At 33.8% G+C, this 18891-nt stretch overlaps 1 long non-coding RNA gene and 1 pseudogene across 3 annotated transcripts in view; both read left to right on the top strand.

Annotated features, from left to right (window-relative positions):
- LOC141370263 (uncharacterized) overlaps nt 1-11722 on the top strand; it is a 146876-nt gene extending 135154 nt beyond the window's left edge. For all 3 annotated transcript variants that reach the window (XR_012374184.1, XR_012374172.1, XR_012374174.1), the window contains exons 3-4: nt 9101-9255; nt 11402-11722. This is a non-coding gene — a long non-coding RNA (uncharacterized lncRNA). The remainder of the gene's footprint in view (nt 1-9100; nt 9256-11401) is intronic.
- On the top strand, nt 4085-4677 carry LOC112822235 (phosphatidylethanolamine-binding protein 1 pseudogene; annotated as a pseudogene).
- Nucleotides 11723-18891: the final 7169 nt, after the last annotated feature.

The following is an 18891-nucleotide window of genomic DNA, read 5'->3' as shown; positions in this document are numbered from 1 at the left end:
TATGTGCAATATGATACTGAAGTGCTTGACATTTAACCCACTGGTTTGAGTAAAAACTGGTTTGGGTAAATACTGATCTGTAGGATTCTTGGACACAAAAGATTCTTTGGACAAATTAGTTTGGAAGATTCCATTAGAGATTTATAAAACTTTTTGGTCTATTATTCTATAAAATTTTATAGTAAGGCATCTTATTTAACCATATTTGATCAAATGAATCCTAAAGTTAATTGGCCCTAGAAAGTATTCCCCCCCTTTTTGACATATTGACTTTTGGAATTGCTGATCTAAACACAGTGTCCCACTTGGAAGATAATTAAGGTAACATCTTTTTTTTTAAGTTGTTTAAAATAAAGGCTCAATGAGAAGGAAAGATATATTTGTTTTTGAGAATTTTGTAGGAATTAAAAATGGCTACACTGAGAGAAGAGACAAAAATATGCTAAAGAGAAAATTTGGTAAATAGCAGTTAAGATCTTAGAAATCCATAAAATAACAATAGCAAAAATTAAAAAGGAAAAGTGGATACTTTAAAATAGTTTCAGATTTAGAAGAATAATACTGGGAAATTTTGAACAGAATGTAGTCAGATTTCTAAAAAGTGTAATTATCAAACTTATTCTTTATAAAACCTATAAAAGATGGGATAACATAAACATGAATATCCTGGTTATAGTTAAGGAAAGTGATGTAAAACCAGACGTTTGAAGTTAAATCGAGAGAGATTAGGGAGATTAAACTGAGAGGAGTAAGTCTGTGAAATTTATAATTAACCACAATGTAGAGGGATAGTTTTTAACAGCTGCTCTTTAAAAAATCCTGTTTTTAGCTACATAAAGTTTTACCAACATGGCTGTAGTGCTTTGAACTTTCATCATATACTTATACTTTGCTTTAAAGTTTATGAAGAGCAAATATGAAAGTTTGTCATAGATAGGGGATATATTATAACTCCCAAATGAAAAAAGAAAATGTGTATTTGAGTTCCCAAGCCTCTATATACCTATCCACAGAATCACTGTTATATTTTTAAACCTCATTCCTGGAAACACTGCAGATGTCAGATCAATTTAGAAGCCAAAGAATACCTCTGGGGATGACATGGCAGCAACTGAAATAGTGTTTGGCCAAATTAAGAATGTATGCCAAGGATGCCAAAATATCACAGTACCTTGGCAGGTAGACAGCTATTATTTAATTGTATGATCATTACTGGTTTCTCTACTGAAAAACTACCAGCTATTTATGGAGTGAAATGGAGCCCATGATTTAGGCAGAGTATCTCTCAGTTTTGATGTCAGTAGTAGCTCGTTGGGGATTATACCCAATCACAAAATAGAATTTCTCAAAGAAAGTACTTGGGAAGGAAAAAAAAAATCTTTTAACAAATTATATTATAACTCACTTAGAAATAGAAATGGAACAATATCAATTCAGAGATTATTTTTGCTATATATTCTTAATATTCAGAATGCTACTCATATTCTGCACTAATATATTTCTTTCTTTCTGGTACAAACAGATTGGCCTGATCTTAGTTTGCTGCAGAATATTTCAATTTTAAATTTTTATTCTGTAAGACAACTAATAAGATAATTATTTTTAAATAACTTTCTCTCTATGTTCATGATTCCTGGATCTCTGCTCCCTCATCTGCATACTGGTCTTATGGTATTGATCTCATGCTGTTTGGAAAGAACCTACCTTTCATAATTCTTAAAATCCCAAATTGACGAAAATTACCTAAGTGCCTTGAAATGCAACATGTGTTCTTATATTTAGGAGAGTTAACGATATGTATAAAGAGCTTCTTTCTCTGGATCCACATTATTGTCCTCCTAATGGATAATGCTTAATGATAACATTATTTTAAAGTGGGAATATCTGCTATTTTCAAAATGCTGGAATTTTTCTATTTCATCATTTAAGGAAGAAATTGATACTAAAGACTACTTCAAAATTATAAATGTATGTCCTCAAAAAGTCTTATTAAGGAATTAATTTCATTTCTGTAAGGTTCAAATGTAATCAAATAGTCTCATTAATCACCCATATGTAGTGGAAAGAACATTAAATTTGACCTGTGTGTGTGTCCTGCCTCTTCCAGGGAGGGTGTATTTGGTCACGTCACTTCTCCTAAATGTACTTCTTCGGTTAATGACATGGGTGTAATAATACCTAACCATGCAATAGTGCTGTTTGTAAAGAAATGCAAAGAATTATTACTATGAACATCATTGTCATTTTCATCATTACCTACTTACATCATGGTTATTATCAAATTTAATGGAGTCCATGAAAGATTTCAGAACTTCCACATACACAAACAGTTACAAATCTGAATCCACTATTTATGGGGTAAAAGGCAAAATTTAGAATTAATATACAATCAAATAACAAACATAATTTTGACTATTTTTATCTTTTCTATACTTGTACCTGTCAAAATTTCTAAATTGCTGTATTGGACAAATAAAAGAAGACACAAAGTATAAATTGGAAAATGCAAATGTTTAAGTCAGGTAAAAGAAATTACTAGGTGCTTCTCAGCTGTTTTGTGTCCAAGTTAAAATCACAGAAAAGGCTTTGGGCAATCACAAACAAATTGATGCTACATTTATGTGCAAATTTAACCTCCCACATGATGTTCTAAGTGATGTGGTTATATTGGTTATAGAAACTGACAAAGAAATTACATTTGCTAGGGTTCTTATAAAAGAGTGACACAAAATCAATTATAACATAAAAATTAGTTTTGATATGCAAAACTTTATGCCCTTTATGTCATGTATGCTGGACAATGATAACTAATGGAAAGTTAGATTAATTAAATAATCCAGAAATTCTTTAATCAAATACGCAAATTCAAGTGTTCTTGACAGATTGAATAATCAGCACTGTTGAGGGCAAACCTCCATATCTAAGAAGCAGAACAAAGAAAAAAGCACACACATTTGGGCAAATAAATCTGTCTGAATCCTTTATCATTCTTTATCAGTTTAGTTTTTGTATTGTATCTTTTCTGAGTTTTGCATTGGTTTTGTGTGTTTTTGTATAACCATAAGAACACATAACATGCTAAAATATAAATAACCGAGCTTGAATAGACTATCAATAGTGTAATCATTCATTTATCCATCCATCCACTGAGGAAACAAAGATATCTGAGTATCTATTTTTAATTGGCATTGTAAATACAAAACTAAATGTCACCGCTTGGCTAGCTTAAAAATAATGATTAAAATCTAGTATGATAAGTAGTGCTACACACACGCACGCACACACACATACACTCAGCATATATCGTGTTGGACAAAGAAAACTGTAATTTCAAATTTGCCACATAGAACAAGGAAAAACCACTTGAACTCGGTTTCGAAGCCTACCAGCGATTTTTAAGTGCTTAAGACTGAATTGTTTACTTCGGGAGAGAGAAAAATCATGTGCAGTGGCAGAGAAGAGTAGCATGAGTTGAGTTGAAGTGGGGCCAGATATATGATAAAAACAGAAGTAGATGGGCACCTGGGTGGCTCAGTCGTTAAGCGTCTGCCTTCGGCTCAGGTCATGATCCCGGGGTCCTGGGATCGAGTCCCGCATTGGGCTCCCTGCTCTGCGGGAAGCCTGCTTCTCCCTCTCCCACTCCCCCTGCTTGTGTTCCCTCTCTCGCTGTGTCTCTCTCTGTCAAATAAATAAATAAAACCTTAAAAAAAAAAGACAAAGGCAGAAACTAAATCATAGAATACTTTGTAATTTCACTGAAGGAATTTGGGATTTGGAGTTTAGACTATGGCTAATATTGTACCCCTGCTGCCAATATAGCATTTGAATAACAAAATACGATTATCGGTTTTGAAAATTCCTGTAAGAGCAGTAAGTGTAATGAATTGAAAGTGTGTAGAGGCAAAGACATGAAGTAAGAGGTTACCACATAGATTTGTAAGACATAATGAGGACCTAAATTAAGCCAATGAAGTGAAAATAAGAAAATGTGGTGAAACAGTTTGCGGACTGCTTGGAGTCAGTGCTGCAGGCCGGTGCCTTGCCTCCCGGGACCCTTCCCAGCTGTCTGTCCAACTTGCTCCTGATGTCCGTAGACTTCTGCAAATGATCCCTGCCCTTGAGCCTGCAGGAAATGGATGAGCAGTCCCAGCATCTGCTGCTGGTCAGATACACCAGGGTGGAGGTAGACGAGCTGGGCAAATTGCTGACCCCACCTAGGTTAAGAACTGGCCCACCAGTGTTGCATGGCATGTCCTTGATCTGGGTAAATTCTACACTTGGTCATGACAGATCCGGAAGCGCCCAGCAGGAAGGACCCCAAATGCAGGGACTGGCACCCTTTTCTGGTGGTGAACATGAAGGGCAATGACATCAACAGTGGCCCAGTCCTCTCCCATTAGGGCAGCTCTGGGCCTCCCATGGGGATAGGCCTTCACTGCTACATCCGGCTGGTTTAAGAGCAGAATAGGTCCCTGAAGTGTGACAAGCCCATTCCCAGCAACTGATCTGGAGACCACTGTGGCAAATTCAAAGTGGCATCCTTCCACAGAAAGCATGAGCTTGGGCTGCCAGTGGCCAGCACGTGTTACCAGGCTGAATGGGATGACTATGTGCTCAAACTCTATGAGCAGCTGTCTGGGAAGTAGGAGAATGCTAGGAGACAGAAATCATCCTGGAGATCTCCAGCTGTGGTCTCTAGTTCAGTGATGCATGTCGATTTCTCCGCTTCCCGGTTCTCATTCTCACAGGTGAGGCCTGAGCAATCAGGTAGTGGTTTAGGGTGACTTTTCCTTCTGCCTATCCTTTATAATTTTAGAGGGTCACACCCCACTTTATGTTTTGATCAAATTTGAACTCCATTTTGGGGGATATTTTGGTGCTAGGATGGGGTCATCAAATTGTGAAAAGAATAGCAACCCAGAATTTAAAGAAGAAAAAATGCAGGCAAAAAATCAGGTCTATGGTAATAGAGCAGAACATCAATGAATCTTTAAGAGAGGTTTAAAAAAGAGAGAGATTCATTGCCTCTGCTTTTGTGAGCCAGAGTCCAGAATTGTGCAAGATGGCATTTCGGGGGCGTGTTTTCACAGCCACGTCTCTCACCAAGACAGCCAGAAGCTGGCTTGCCCCCTAGACCCCAGTGTAGTACATCTTGGACTTGTTACTGGGGCCAGTGTCCCACTCTGGCTCCTTTAGAGAGCAGTACTGGAAAAAGCAATAGGGAGTTAAGGCCAGGCTATCTCCCTGAGGTTCAGGATTGGGTGAGAGGCTCTCAAAAATCCCAGCTGCTCCTGTTAAACTGGTTACTCTTCGTCTGTGTAAGAAAACGGTTCTGGAGTTTTCTTTTTCCAACATAACAGTGGAATGTTATGTTACTTCTGCTATTTGCTTATAGCTGAATAAAAATAAAAAAAACATTGTTTGGGTGAAAAGGAAGGAAGGAAGGAAGGAAGGAAGGAAGGAAGGAAGGAAGGAAGGAAGGAAGGAAGGAAGGAAGGAAGGAAATGTGAAAAAATTGGTAAGGATACAGTAATCTATTGTATGTGAGGTCAGGACCCTGAGACAGAGGGAAGATCTGCCAGATGGCTCTATGATTTCAGTTTTGAATAAGAAAACTGTAATTTTTTTATCCAAATCAGAAAACTTATGAAAGTGAAAGAGTTCTAAAATAATCAAACTTTTATAATGTTAACATTTATATCTTAATAAATTTGTTGCTTTTATATTAGTGAATATGTACTTTTATTCAAAACTTTTTTAAAAATAAAATTATTTCTACAAGTAAAAATGTGTACTTGTGTATATCAAAGCAAAGCAAAACATTGAAAAATAAGTAGAATTACTGTCTTTGGTTTACATTTATATACTTTAATCAGTTTCTTAAGCAGTATCTGTCTCTCAAATTATGTCACTATAGAACGTATTTTTTAATGTGTCCAGATGATTTTTTAAATAAAATTGCTTGCAGTGTTTTTCCAAAGTTGTATTTTATGGTTAATAAATTTGAAGTAGTTGACTGCTTCTATTGTTACAGCTCTGTAGGCCAGAAATATTTTTATTTGAGAAAAGTCTTCTGTATTTTTCCTAAAGTACATGTAAATACAGAGTTAATTCTGCTAAATAAAAGATCTTCATTCTATGTTTTTTATTAAAATACATAAAAATTTTAGCTCAAGTATTTTTACCAGCACTTTTTTTTCTTTTATTCAAAGTAATGTTTTCAATATAATAAAATTCATCAAATAAGATGTCTCTATGATTCTTTTCAATATCTCATCAAACTTAGATGCTGCAATAAACAGAGGTTGTCTCAATTTCATTCTACCCTATAACAGAATATTAATTTATTCAGTTAAAAAAAAGAACCTTTAAAAGTTTTTCTCAGAACACAAGTTATTGTGTAGCTCAAGTGTAGATTTTCAGAAATAAATTATGTATCCTGTTTGAACTCTCATCTGATTTTCTAGATTATTTTGTTTCTGTAGGAAAAAAATTTTATTCCTTCTATTTCCAAGTTTTGTTTCAATTTTTTGAAAGTGTTAAGCTTGACATTTTAAAAAGATTTCCAACAAAAGAGTGAAAGTTAACTAAAATTTAGAAAACTCTTTTACAACATACTTCAATGCCATTGTAGAACACTTAAATTGATTTACAAGGTTGCTTTAAAGGCTAAAACATTTATATAAATTTATTGATGGTGGGGAAAAAAGAGAAAGTGTCAAAGCCTCTGTGTAAGTGGCTTTGTGTATGTACAGAATCTATAGTTTATGGCTTGGCATATTAGACTGGCAATATACTAAAATTGTTCGGAGATAATTATTAAATTTTGGTGTATAAAACAAATTCCAAATATATTCACTCTCTGTACATTTTTAATTCAAAAAGAATATTGCCTTTACTATGACTTCATGATCTACAAATATTTATATTTTTATCTTTGTAAAAGCTTATCACTTTAGTCTTCAAGGTTGAAGTTTAACTATTTTAGAATTATAATCACAGTAATCTCAGATGTTTCACCATAAAATAATTAACTTCCAAAAACTTCAGAGACCATTGATTAGATGAAAATATAACTATTATTGGAATTAAATTGACTTTATATTTGAAATAACTTGAGGCAACTTAAACCATGTATCATTTAACCCTTTGCAAAGTTCTTTGGAAAATAGAGCCAAACCATGAACAGTTGTTGCTGTACTTTTTGTATATGCATAAGAAAACTGGAGATTGGAAAAGTGAAATTAATTTAGAATAGTCATTTAATCTAAATGAAAAGCCATATTTCACAGAGTAATATATATATATATATATATATATATATATATATATACACACACTTTCTATATTAATTAAATTGAGATCTACTGGCATGATTTTCTTTTTAAAATTTTAAAGTAAATGCTATTGTTTCACCCTGAAGATTTGGTTTTCCTGTGGCATGTGACATCATAGCTCCACATACAGTAGATGATGAAAGTTACAAATATTCTGTGCAACTCATAGCAACCTTTAGTAATAGATTATATACTAAATACCCATTTCTTAGATTTTAATTTTTTTGGTTCTTTGCTGCTAAAAGAGTTTATTGTAAGTTGAAAATTCCAGCAATCAGTGAAAAATTAGTTATAAATATTCAGCATAAAATATATTCCCCTAGATATGGGTCACTGGTTCATTAACTCATCTAGGGAAGGAAGAGATAGTTTTAAGTTACGATCATGAGTTCAACTTGGGCATGGTTAGCTGTTGGTGACGATGGTACAGTTGGCAATGACAAGGAAATACTTGTGAATATTGCTTTGGAGTACAAGAGCATGTTGTAAGACAGAAACACAAATTTGGAAGTTTTCAGCATATGGGTAGCAGTTGAAACCATGTGAGATGAAAGATTAGGTAAGACATTTTCAGCACTGATACTTGTTGAGCAGTTTCTGAGAGGTCTTTGGACATTGACAACAAAGGAGAGAATGTAATGTTATTACTTTATGCTAAATGACTTGGGTATTGGTTTCTTGTAGCTGCTGTAACAAATTACCACCAACTTGGTGGTTTAAAACAACAGAAGTGTATTTTCTCACAGTTCTGGATGCCAGAAGTCCACAATAAGTATCACTGGACCTGTAGCAAGGTGTGTGCATGGACACATTCCCTTCTGAAGACTCGAGGAGAATTTGTTTTTTGCCTTTTTCAGCTTTTAGGGGCTGCCAACATTCCTTGGCTTATGGCCACATTACTCCCATCACTGCTTCATATTGTCTACCTTTCTTCCTCTATGGTGAAATTTCCCTCTGCTTCCCTCATAGGCTAACATGTGATTACATTTAAAGCCTGTTCAGATAATCCAGGATAATCTCTCCATCTCAAGTTCTTTAATCACATCTATGAAGTCCTTTTTGCTATGTGAGGTAACCACTGTTCATAGGTTCCGGGGATTAGGGTGTGGATATCTTTGGGAGTAGGAGGCTAATATAAGTAGGAGGCTAATTTTTCAGCCTCTATCATCACTCCTGACTTTGGAAGACTTGGTACAAAAAAAGTAGTGTAACATCTCATAATTTTTTACTGATTGAGATGCTATTTTGGATATAATGTATTAAATAAAATATGTTATTAAAATAATTTTATTTAGGGGCGCCTGGGTGGCTCAGTTGGTTAAGCGACTGCCTTCAGCTCAGGTCATGATCCTGGAGTCCCGGGATCAAGTCCCACGTCGGGGTCCCTGCTCAGCGGGGAGTCTGCTTCTCCCTCTGTCCCTCTTCCCTCTCGTGCTCTCTCTCTCTCATTCTTTCTCTCAAATAAATAAATAAAATCTTTAAAAAAAATTTTATTTAAAACAATTTTTAAGTATAGCTACTAGAAAATTTAAAATTGCATATAAGTTAACATTGCATTTCTATTAGCACTGGTATAGAATGTGTATGAGTTTCAATCTCTTCATTTTACGGAGAAATTGCTGTTTCCTTACAAATAAATAGTTAAAATTCTTGAAAGCACACTAAGTTAATTAAACGTTCAATTTTATTCTATGGATGTACTTTGTTCTATTGTAATCCATATTCATTCAAACTATTTATTGGTGCTTTTCTCCATTTTACAGCAACAAACCAAAAGGACTTCATGCAAAATTATTGACTACTCTGTGCCTCTCAGCCTCAGTTAACCCCTAATTCTATGCACCTGGGAGCCAAAGCAAACCATAAGGAGCCACAGGCACTACCCTGATGAAGCATCTCTGGAAGGAGGTCTCACATGGTGAGTGCTAGACTGACTGGCAGTCTCTTAGAACTGAGCGGAAATAAGGTAATTTTTAGGAGTTTGACATTTTCTTTCAAAAGAAATTGTATTCTAAGGGGTGAAGGGTGGTGAGGAAATAAGGGTAAGGGGAAAATGTTTTTGTTGGGGAGGGATCCAAGGAGAACTTGTAGGAAAAGAAGAGTCCTTCCAGGAAAGGAGGTTTTTGATTTGAGAGGACACTGTATGTGGGCCTGGGGGAAGAGGTGAAAAAGAGTGATGGGGGGGGAGCACCTGGGTGGCTCAGTTGTTTAAGTGTTTGCCTTCAGTGGCTCGGGTTGTGGTCCTGGGGGTCCTGGGATCAAGCCCCACATCGGGCTCTCTGCTCATTGGGGAGCCTGCTTCTCCTTCTCCCTCTGCCTGCCTCTCTGCCTATTTGTGCTCTCTCTCTGTCAAATAAATAAATTAAAAACAAAAAAAATCTTAAAAAAAATCTTAAAAATCTTAAAAAAAAGAGTGATCGGAGGAGAAAATCTAGGAGATTTTAAGCAGTGAAGTCTGGTGAGAGGGAGAAGAAAGGACACTACTATTTACCAAGCTTCTACTCTTTATCAGGTACTTTCATATATGTTATCCAAATTACACTTATAATATTCATTTTTGCAGGCCAAAAATTTGAGGTGCAGAGGCATGAAATGATTTTCCTAAGGTCACATAACTATTAAGCATCAAGGGCAAATTTAGGATCCATTAACTAGTGGGTTGATATTCTTTAGAGTGTTAAAGCTAGACTAAAAGGTGAATCTGTGAGGGTGGAAAACATGGCAAGTGATTTGAGAAAAGGCCTTTTAACTAGTTAAGTTTTTGAACTTGAGCACCTCCCCAGCATTGCTCTATATTTGTAATAAGCATAGACCTTTGGATTTATATAAGTACCTGTACAAAATATAAGCATATTTAAACTTTAGCCTCCCACAGACCTAAAAGAAATATAGTCAAAAAAACAGTTCAAATTTTAGTTAGTTCATCTGTAAAAATGAAGGCATTAAAAGAACTACTCCAGCTCATAATGATGTGATTTAAAGGTACCATGATATCACCTCAGCCCGCAGAATTCCCAATTGTGCATTTCCCAACTTATACTAGTCTCCTTAGAAATCATTTCATTTTCATTTCACCCAGAACCATTATGGGCTCAACACCTTTTCTTCAAATATTAGCACTCCTCTCATTTCAGTGGACTCTTCATCCAAGGCCTCTGAGATACGTTTTTTTATTGATGACCTTCCCTGACATGCTACTAAGCTCTAATCACCTAAGCATCCAGTCTATAAGTAGATATGACAGAGCATCTGCTGTAGATGAGTTGAAGAAGATGCTACACACTAGTGAACTTGACTCACCATAAATTTACAAACAAAAACCAAAAAGAACTTTCCTCTTGCTCCTCTTTGGCAGCCTCCTTTTATTAATTGCAGCACTTGTCTTAGGCTCCCTCATTTGACCCCCTCATTTCGATGGATCACTGCCTTGACATATAGAGCTTTTCATCCTTACATGAGATCTGAGGAAAAGAAAGCTCTTTAAGAAAATATCTTTAACTAAGCTCTATTTCAAATCCTTTTTTATTTTCTTAAAAAGGGTTTGCCATCATTTACTTTTCTCCTATTATCTTTAATTTTTCCTTTTCTATTGATTCTTTTTTATGTCCTGAACAGTGACTAACACCTTTTTTTTTTTTAAGTTTTGGTAAATCAATGAGAGAAATAACATATCATTATTCTTTAAATTAACATTTCCTGAATTATGTGATTAAAATTTTAAATGTTTAGCAGCCATTTCATTCCCTACCCAGTGAATTGTCTTTTGAATATCCCTGCAACTTTTTCCACTGATAAATTAGTATAAACTTTGCAATGTTTTTTAAGCTTTTAAAATGAGTTAATATTAAGCATTTGTCATATTCATGACAAATTTTTTTCAGCTTGTTGCATCTGACTAATGTGTAAGAAATGGTAGAAATCAAAAATTTAATCTATCACAGTGGTCATGCTCTTTCTGATACCTTCAAATGCTTCTATACTTAGAATATCTTTTGCATTATGTATTTCAGATTAATACATACTTATATATTTGTGTAATATATCTGTTTTTTTGTTTTTTAAAGATTTTATTTATTTATTAGAGAGAGAGACACAGAGAGAGAGCACAAGCAGGGGGAGTGGCAGGCAGAGGGAGAAGCAGGCTTCCTGAACAAGGAGCCCAACGCAGGACTCGATTCCAGGGTCTTGGGATCATGACCTGAGCCGAAGGCAGCCACTCAACTGACTGAGCCACCCAGGTGTCCCTCTGTTTTTATTTTATTAAAATTTTGAATTCATGTGGCATTGTTTTACTCTTTCTCATAATATCACCAATGTATTATAGGTCATCAAAATAACAAATCATCTTTGACTTATCCAGCTTAATTCCTATTCAGTGTCATTAACTTGAAGGTACAATTTTCCAAAATTAAATAAAATTTTACAGACTTGCTGATTCATTCTATTAGACAATAAGCATACTAAGGATAAGAATCCTGTCATATTTGTAACCTTAGCATATAATATAATAATTTGCTTTACAAAATTGCATTATCACGCTATGTCAATGTCATGATAATTATTTTACTAATACAATGCTTTGCAGGGTCTTAAACTTATGCTTTTAACCAAGCCAACTTATATATTATTCAATTGTCCTCATTCCTTACTTCGATATTCTTTTTTCTTTCATTGTAACTTTAGATGATGTTGGCATAGTCTCTTCCCTGTTTCTCATTCTAGAATTCAACTGCTTGATTTCAAATAGTATGTACTAACTTAGTGTCTGTTCTTTCTGACCACTTTAGATGACCACCCATTTTCAGTCCTTAGGACTCCCTGTATTCATGAACTTTTCAATGGGACTGGCCTTATCCATTCACAAATGTGGCAGTCTTCACTCCCCAAAAAGGCTCTACACTTTGGACTTTCTAATATCACCTGCAGTAAGAACACAATGACATAATTGCTTATTGACCATATATCTTATGAGAATATTTTAATAATGATAGCTGACAGCTCTAGCAAAGACTAGAAGGGTTCAGAGATTTCTAATAGGAAATTATTAAGCAGATTGCTTGTACATAGACTGTATGGAGAAAAAGTAAAAGAAGAAAAACAGAAAGAAAGAAAGGAAAAGAAAAAATAAAACGAAAGAATAACAATGAAAGAAAAGCAGACACAAGTCCTTAATGTTGGAAAACAGCTTCCTATGCAGTCAGATCATTGAACTTCTGTGAGGATGTAGACGGAGTTCACAGTTTAAAACTTCCTGAGGCACAGGGTGGCTGGGTGGCTCAGTTGCTTGAGTGTCTGCCTTTGGCTCAGGTCATGATCCCAGGGTCTTGGGATTGAGCCCTGCACGGGGCTCTCTGCTCAGCTAGAAGCCTGCTTCTCCCTGTCCCTCTGCCTGCTTATGCTCTCTTTCTCTCTCTCTCTCTCTCTCTGTCAAATAAATAAGTAGAATCTTTAAAAAAGTAAAATAAAAAAGTAAAACTTCTTGAGGCAGATTTAGAGAATGGAGAGGAGGGACAGACAGTCAGAGGGAACTAAATAAGAAGATAGTGTGAAGATCAGTGTGAAGATCTTGATAGAATAAAGTTAAGTACTTAGTATATATAGAATATATATGTATATATTAAGAAATAGACTTGAAGAAGGAAAAACAGGTATACATGTTGTTTTAAGACTAGTGAGAAGAAAAAATAATAAGTCAGAGACTAAAACTGTATAGGTAAGCCATAAAGCAAGATTTGTAGAAAGAACTGGAAGTATGAGACCTCACAGTTTTGCTTAAGGCCAACCTCTATTCATTTTCATCCATGCACCAGGCAAATAAGAGTAATGTAGAAATATTTCCTGTCTTTTATAACTCCATAGTTGCACATTTTTGTAGGAGCTATATCGTAATTTTTATAGGAAATATACCATATTTTTTATGTTCAATAAGAAAAATTACAGATTTACAACGTCTCTTTTGTTCATTAAAGATAATAGCAGCCAGCACTTACTGAGCACTCACAATAAATGAGACACTATCCTAAGTTCTTAAATCATGTTTCATTTTATTTTCACAGAAACCCCATGAGATAATACAAGTGTAATACACATTTTACAGATTAGGACACCAAGGCTTAACTGGTGGGGGTCATACAAATGTAAGTGGCAGAGCTGGGAACTGAACCTAGGAATCTAATCATAGAACTACTATAGAATAAAACCCTAACTAATATTAAGTCATACAAAATCCAATTTCCAATATTAGTAATATAAAATTACTAATATGTTAAGAATATTTGTATATGTGATCACTTGAGCTTTACAAACTTAATCTTTTATCCATGGTTATAATAGTTGTATTTACAAGATATATCTTTGTTTGCATTTGTAAGTGATATACTAATAACAATTTGCATTTTTATTGATGACCCAGGGCTCTGACAATAGTCATTTAAAATAATGGAAGAGATGTAGTTCATTGGATTAAATCTAAATATGAAAGGTCATCTCTTCTGTCTAGATCTCATGAATAAATCTATAACCCCATGACCTTTCAACAGCATTCTTTATTTTAAATGCAGGAACTAATAAGCAATGTTTAATGGGTATCTCTGTGAAGTACATTAAGACTGAGACAGCTGTCTCCTCAGGTTTGCCTAAATAACAATACTTGATAATTCCAAAATTTAGAGTGGTTGATTATTGAAATATAATTCTACATTTTAAAAAAATTCTTTGGAGATTTTGGAAGAAAAAAAGAGTATTGAAGAATAAGGAATATATTAAAGGTGAGGCAGGCTTATGGGGATAAGTTTTTAACAGAGGAGAGGGGCAGGAGATTTTAGCAGGAAAGTAAATTTGCATATTGCTCCAGAGGAAATGCGTGAAAAGAAAGTAGATAATGAAAAGATAGTTTTGTTGGTTTATTTTTGTTATACTAATTTTGATATGCCAGCTGGGAGGAACATGTGTTCCCATTAACCTCTGGTCCCTAGCTGCTGTTGGTAAACCCTCCAAATGGCCTTATGGCTAAAGATTGCTTCTGATCATCTGAGATCAGGGAAAAAGGGCCTTCGTAGTCCCTTTGAGGATATTGTTCAATTTGAAAAAGAAACCTTAAGAAAACCTTACTTTTTTTTTCATTTCTTTTTATTTTGGTAAAATACATTTAACATAAAATTTATCATCTTAATCATTTGTAACTGTACATTCAATGGTATTAAATACATTCATAATGTTATATAACCAACATCACCACCATCCAACCTATCTATAGAACTATTTTTATCTTGAAAAACTGAAACACTATACTCACTAAATTAACTCCTCATTCCTCTTCCTAGCCCCTGGCAACCAACCACCATGTTATTTTTGGTTTCTATAATTCAGTCTACTTCAGGTACTTTATATAAGTAGAATTATGCAGTGTTTATCTTTATGTGACTGGCTTATTTACCAACCATAATGTCCTCAAGTTTCATCTATGCTGTAGCTTATTTCAGAATATCCTTTCTTTCTAAAGCTAAATAATATTCATTGTATGTATATACCACATTTGCTTATCTATTCATCTGTCAATAGACACTTGGGTTGCTTCCACGTTTTTGCTATTATGAATAATGCTGTTATAAACATGACTACCAATATCTCTTTAAGACCCTGCTTTCAGTTCTTCTGGGTAGGTAACCAAAAATAGAATTGCTGGATCATTTCCATTTTTAATTTTTTGAGGAACCACCATATGATTTTCCACAGTGACTTTATAATTTTACATTCCTATCAACAGTGCACAGGGATTCCAACTTCATATCATTGCCAATACATCTTTTCTTTCTTATTTTCTTTGCTAGTAGCCATCCTAATGGGTCTGAGGTGGCATCTCATTATAGTTTCGACTTGCATTTCCCTAATTATTAGTAATGTTGAACATCTTTTCATGTGCTTATTGGACATTTGTTGTATATCTTCTTTGGAGAAATATCTAAGTCCTTTATTTTTTTAATCAGGTTGTTGGTTTTCTGTTGTGGACCTGTAGAAGTTTTCTACATATTCTGTATACTAATCCCTTATCAGATATATAGTTTGCAAATATTTTCTCTAATTCTGTGGTTTTCATTTTTATTCTGTTGGTAGTGTCTTCTATTGTGTAAATTTTTTAAATTTTCATAAAGTACAATTTGTCTATTTTTTTCATTTGTTTCCTGTGCCTTTGGTGTTATGAAACTATTGCCAAATCCAATGTCATGCAGCTTTTCTCCTGTGTTTTTTTTCTAGGAGTTTTATAGTTTTTCATTTTATATTCATGTATTTGATCCATTTTGAGTTGATTTTTGCATATGGTATTAGATAAAGGTCCTACTTCATTCTCTTGTTTGTGGATATTTAGTTTCCCCAACGCTATTGTTGAAAAGACTGTCTTTTCCCCATTGAATGGTTTGGGCACCTCGTCAAAAAACATTTGACCATATATGTGTAGGTTTATTTCTGGACTTCTCTATTCTATTCCATTTCCTTTATGCTAGTACCACACTGTTTTAATTACTGTAACTTTGTTGTAAGTTTTTATATCAGGAAGTGAGTTCTCCAAGTTTGGTTTTCATTTTCAAAATGATTTTGGCTACACAGAGTCCCTTGAGATTCCACATGAATTTTAGAATGGGTTTTTCTATTCCTTCACAAAATATCATTGGGATTTTGATAGGAATTACATGAATCTGTAGATTGCTTTGGATAGCATTAACATTGTAAGAATATTGAGTCTTCCAATTCATAAACATAAGTTGTGATTCCATTTATTTATATCTGCAGTGTTTTTGTACTTTTCATTTTACAGATCTCTTATCTTCTTGCTTAAGTTAATTCCTAAGTACTTTATTCTTTTTGATGCTATTAGAAATGGAATTGTTTTGGTAATTTCCCTTTCAGATTGTTTTTTAGCATAGAGAAATGCAACTGATCTTTGTATGTTGACTTTATATTCTGCTATAACATATATATATATACTGCTGAACTCATTTATTAGTTCTAACGGCTTATGTATGTGTGTGTATGTAATCTTTTGGATTTTCTACATATAAGATCATGTAATCTGAGAACAAAGATCATTTTACTTCTTCCTTTTCACTTTGGATGCCTTTTATTTCTTTTCTTTCTTTTTTTTTTTTTTTTTTATAAAATTGCTCTGGTTAGAAAGTCCAGTATTATGTGGGATAGAGGTGCCAAAGTGGGCATCCTTGCCTTGTTACTGATCTCTGATGAGAATTTTTCAGTGTTTCACAATCAAGCATGAAGTTCACTGGGGCTTTTTATATATGGTTTCTATTATATTGAGGAAGTTTACTTCTGTTCCTAAAGTGTGGAGTGTTTTTATCATGAATTTGAATTTTGTCAAATGCTTTTTCTGCATCAAAAATTGAGATGATCATGTCATTTTTTCTCTCCTTCTGTTAATAGTATATTATATTGCTTGATTTTCATATGTTGAAACATCTTTGCATTTCAGCAATAAACCCCATTTGGTCATGTTATACAATCCATTTAATATGCTGTTGAATTTGGTTTGCTAGTACTTTGTCAAGGACTTTTTTTTTTAATCTTACTTATTTGTTTATTTTTAGAGAGCTACACGAGTGGGGGAAAGAGCAGAAGGAGATGGTGAGGGAGGGGGAAAGAATCTCAAGCAGACTCCATGCTGAGCTTTTGTGGTACTCAATGGCATGACCCTGAGACCCTGAGATCATGACCTGAGCCGAAACTAAGAGTCAGACTCTTAACCAGCTGAGCCACCCAGGTGCCCCCATTGAGAACTTTTAATCTATGCTTATAAGGGATGTTGGTCTGTAGTTTTCTTTTCTTGTGGTGTCTTTGTCTGGCTTTGGTGTCAGGCTAATGCTTACCTCATGGAATAAGTTAGGAAGTGTCCCCTTCTCTTTAATTTTCAGGAAAAGTTAAAGATTGGTATTAATTTTCTAAATGTTTGGTAGAATTCACCAGTGAACTTATCAAATCCTGGGCTTTTTTTTTTTTTTTTTCGGTCAGGAGATTTAAAAGATTTAATTTTTAAATTAAATTTTTTTAAATTTAAATTTAAAAGATTTAAAATCCATTCAGATTTCCTATTTATTTGTGATTTATTCTTGGTAGATTTTGTGTTTCTAGAAATTTGTCCATTTTATCTAAGTTATCCATTTTGTTGGTACACACTTGTTCATAGTACCCTCATGTTTTTTTTTTTATTTCTGTAGAATTGGTAATAACATTCCCACATTCATTTCTGATATTATAATTTGAATGACTTGTCTCTCTCTCTCTCTCTTTCTCTCTCTAATACACCTAACTAAAAGTTTGCCAATTTTGTTGGTCTTTGCAAAAAACAAACTTTTGGTTCCATTGACTCTTCTCTATTGTTTTTCTATTCTCTATTTTGTTTATCCTTGCTCTAATCTTTATTATTACCTTCTTGCTATTAGCTTTGTGTTTAGTTAGTCCTTCCTTTTATAGTTCCTTAGGCTGTAAGTTTTGAGATCTTTCTTTTTTTATGCAATATATTTTTTATTTCTTAATATCAGCTTTATTGGGGTATAATTGACATTGTGGTGCTTTGATATATATATTTATCAAATATTGTGTGTGCATATATTATATATTATATACATATGACATATATAATATACTAGTGTATGTGTGTGTGTGTATATATATATGTAAAATAAGAATTTCCCCATCTAGTTAATGAATCTGGTTACATCCATCACTATTTATTTACTTACTTACTTATCTGTTTATTTTTGGTGAGAGCATTTAAGTTCACTTTCTTACCAAATCTCAATTATACCATACTGTTTTATCAACTGTAGTCAACACATTTACATTAGATCTTCACACATTATTCATCTTATAGATGAAAATTTTTACCCTTGTAGCAATCTCTCCCTTTGGGGCAACCAGACAGAAGATAAGTAGGAAATAGAAGACTTTAAACAACACAATAAACTCACTAGATCTAATAGACAAATACAGAATACTCTACTCAACAATAATAGAATACACATTCTTCTCATGGTACATTTTCCAGAAGAGACCATATGTTAGGCCATAGATTAAGTGTCAATAGTTTTTAAAAGACAAATATCATATAAAGTAACTTCTTTGATAACACATGATGATGTTAAAAATCAACAGTAGAAGTGAAACTAGAAAATTCACATTTGTGGAAATTAAAAAACCTACCACTCTTAAACTATTAATGGATCAACAAAGAAATCAAAAGAAAAATTAGAAAATACTTAGGGATGAGTGAAACAAACAAAACATACCAAAACTTATGAAACACAGTGAAATCAATGCTAAGGGGAAAATTTACAGCTATAAACACAGTTTTTGTCCCTTATCTCCTGCATTACTGTCTCATTTTGTGTTCAGGATTTTTAATTTGTTTTAGTGGTGTTTTTTAGCAAAATATTAATTTTTTTCTCATTTTGTTTTGAGTATATTCTACAGCTAATCCCTTTGTAGCTACCATGGGGAATAGCCTTAACATCTTAATGTTATAATACACTAATTTGAATTTATTTAT

The sequence above is a fragment of the Callorhinus ursinus genome, unplaced genomic scaffold, assembly GCF_003265705.2.
Source record: "Callorhinus ursinus isolate GAN/ISIS: 27379988/994484 unplaced genomic scaffold, GSC_fseal_2.0 scaffold1, whole genome shotgun sequence".
NCBI lineage: Eukaryota > Metazoa > Chordata > Mammalia > Carnivora > Otariidae > Callorhinus > Callorhinus ursinus.
This window is presented reverse-complemented; position numbering and strand designations above follow the sequence as displayed.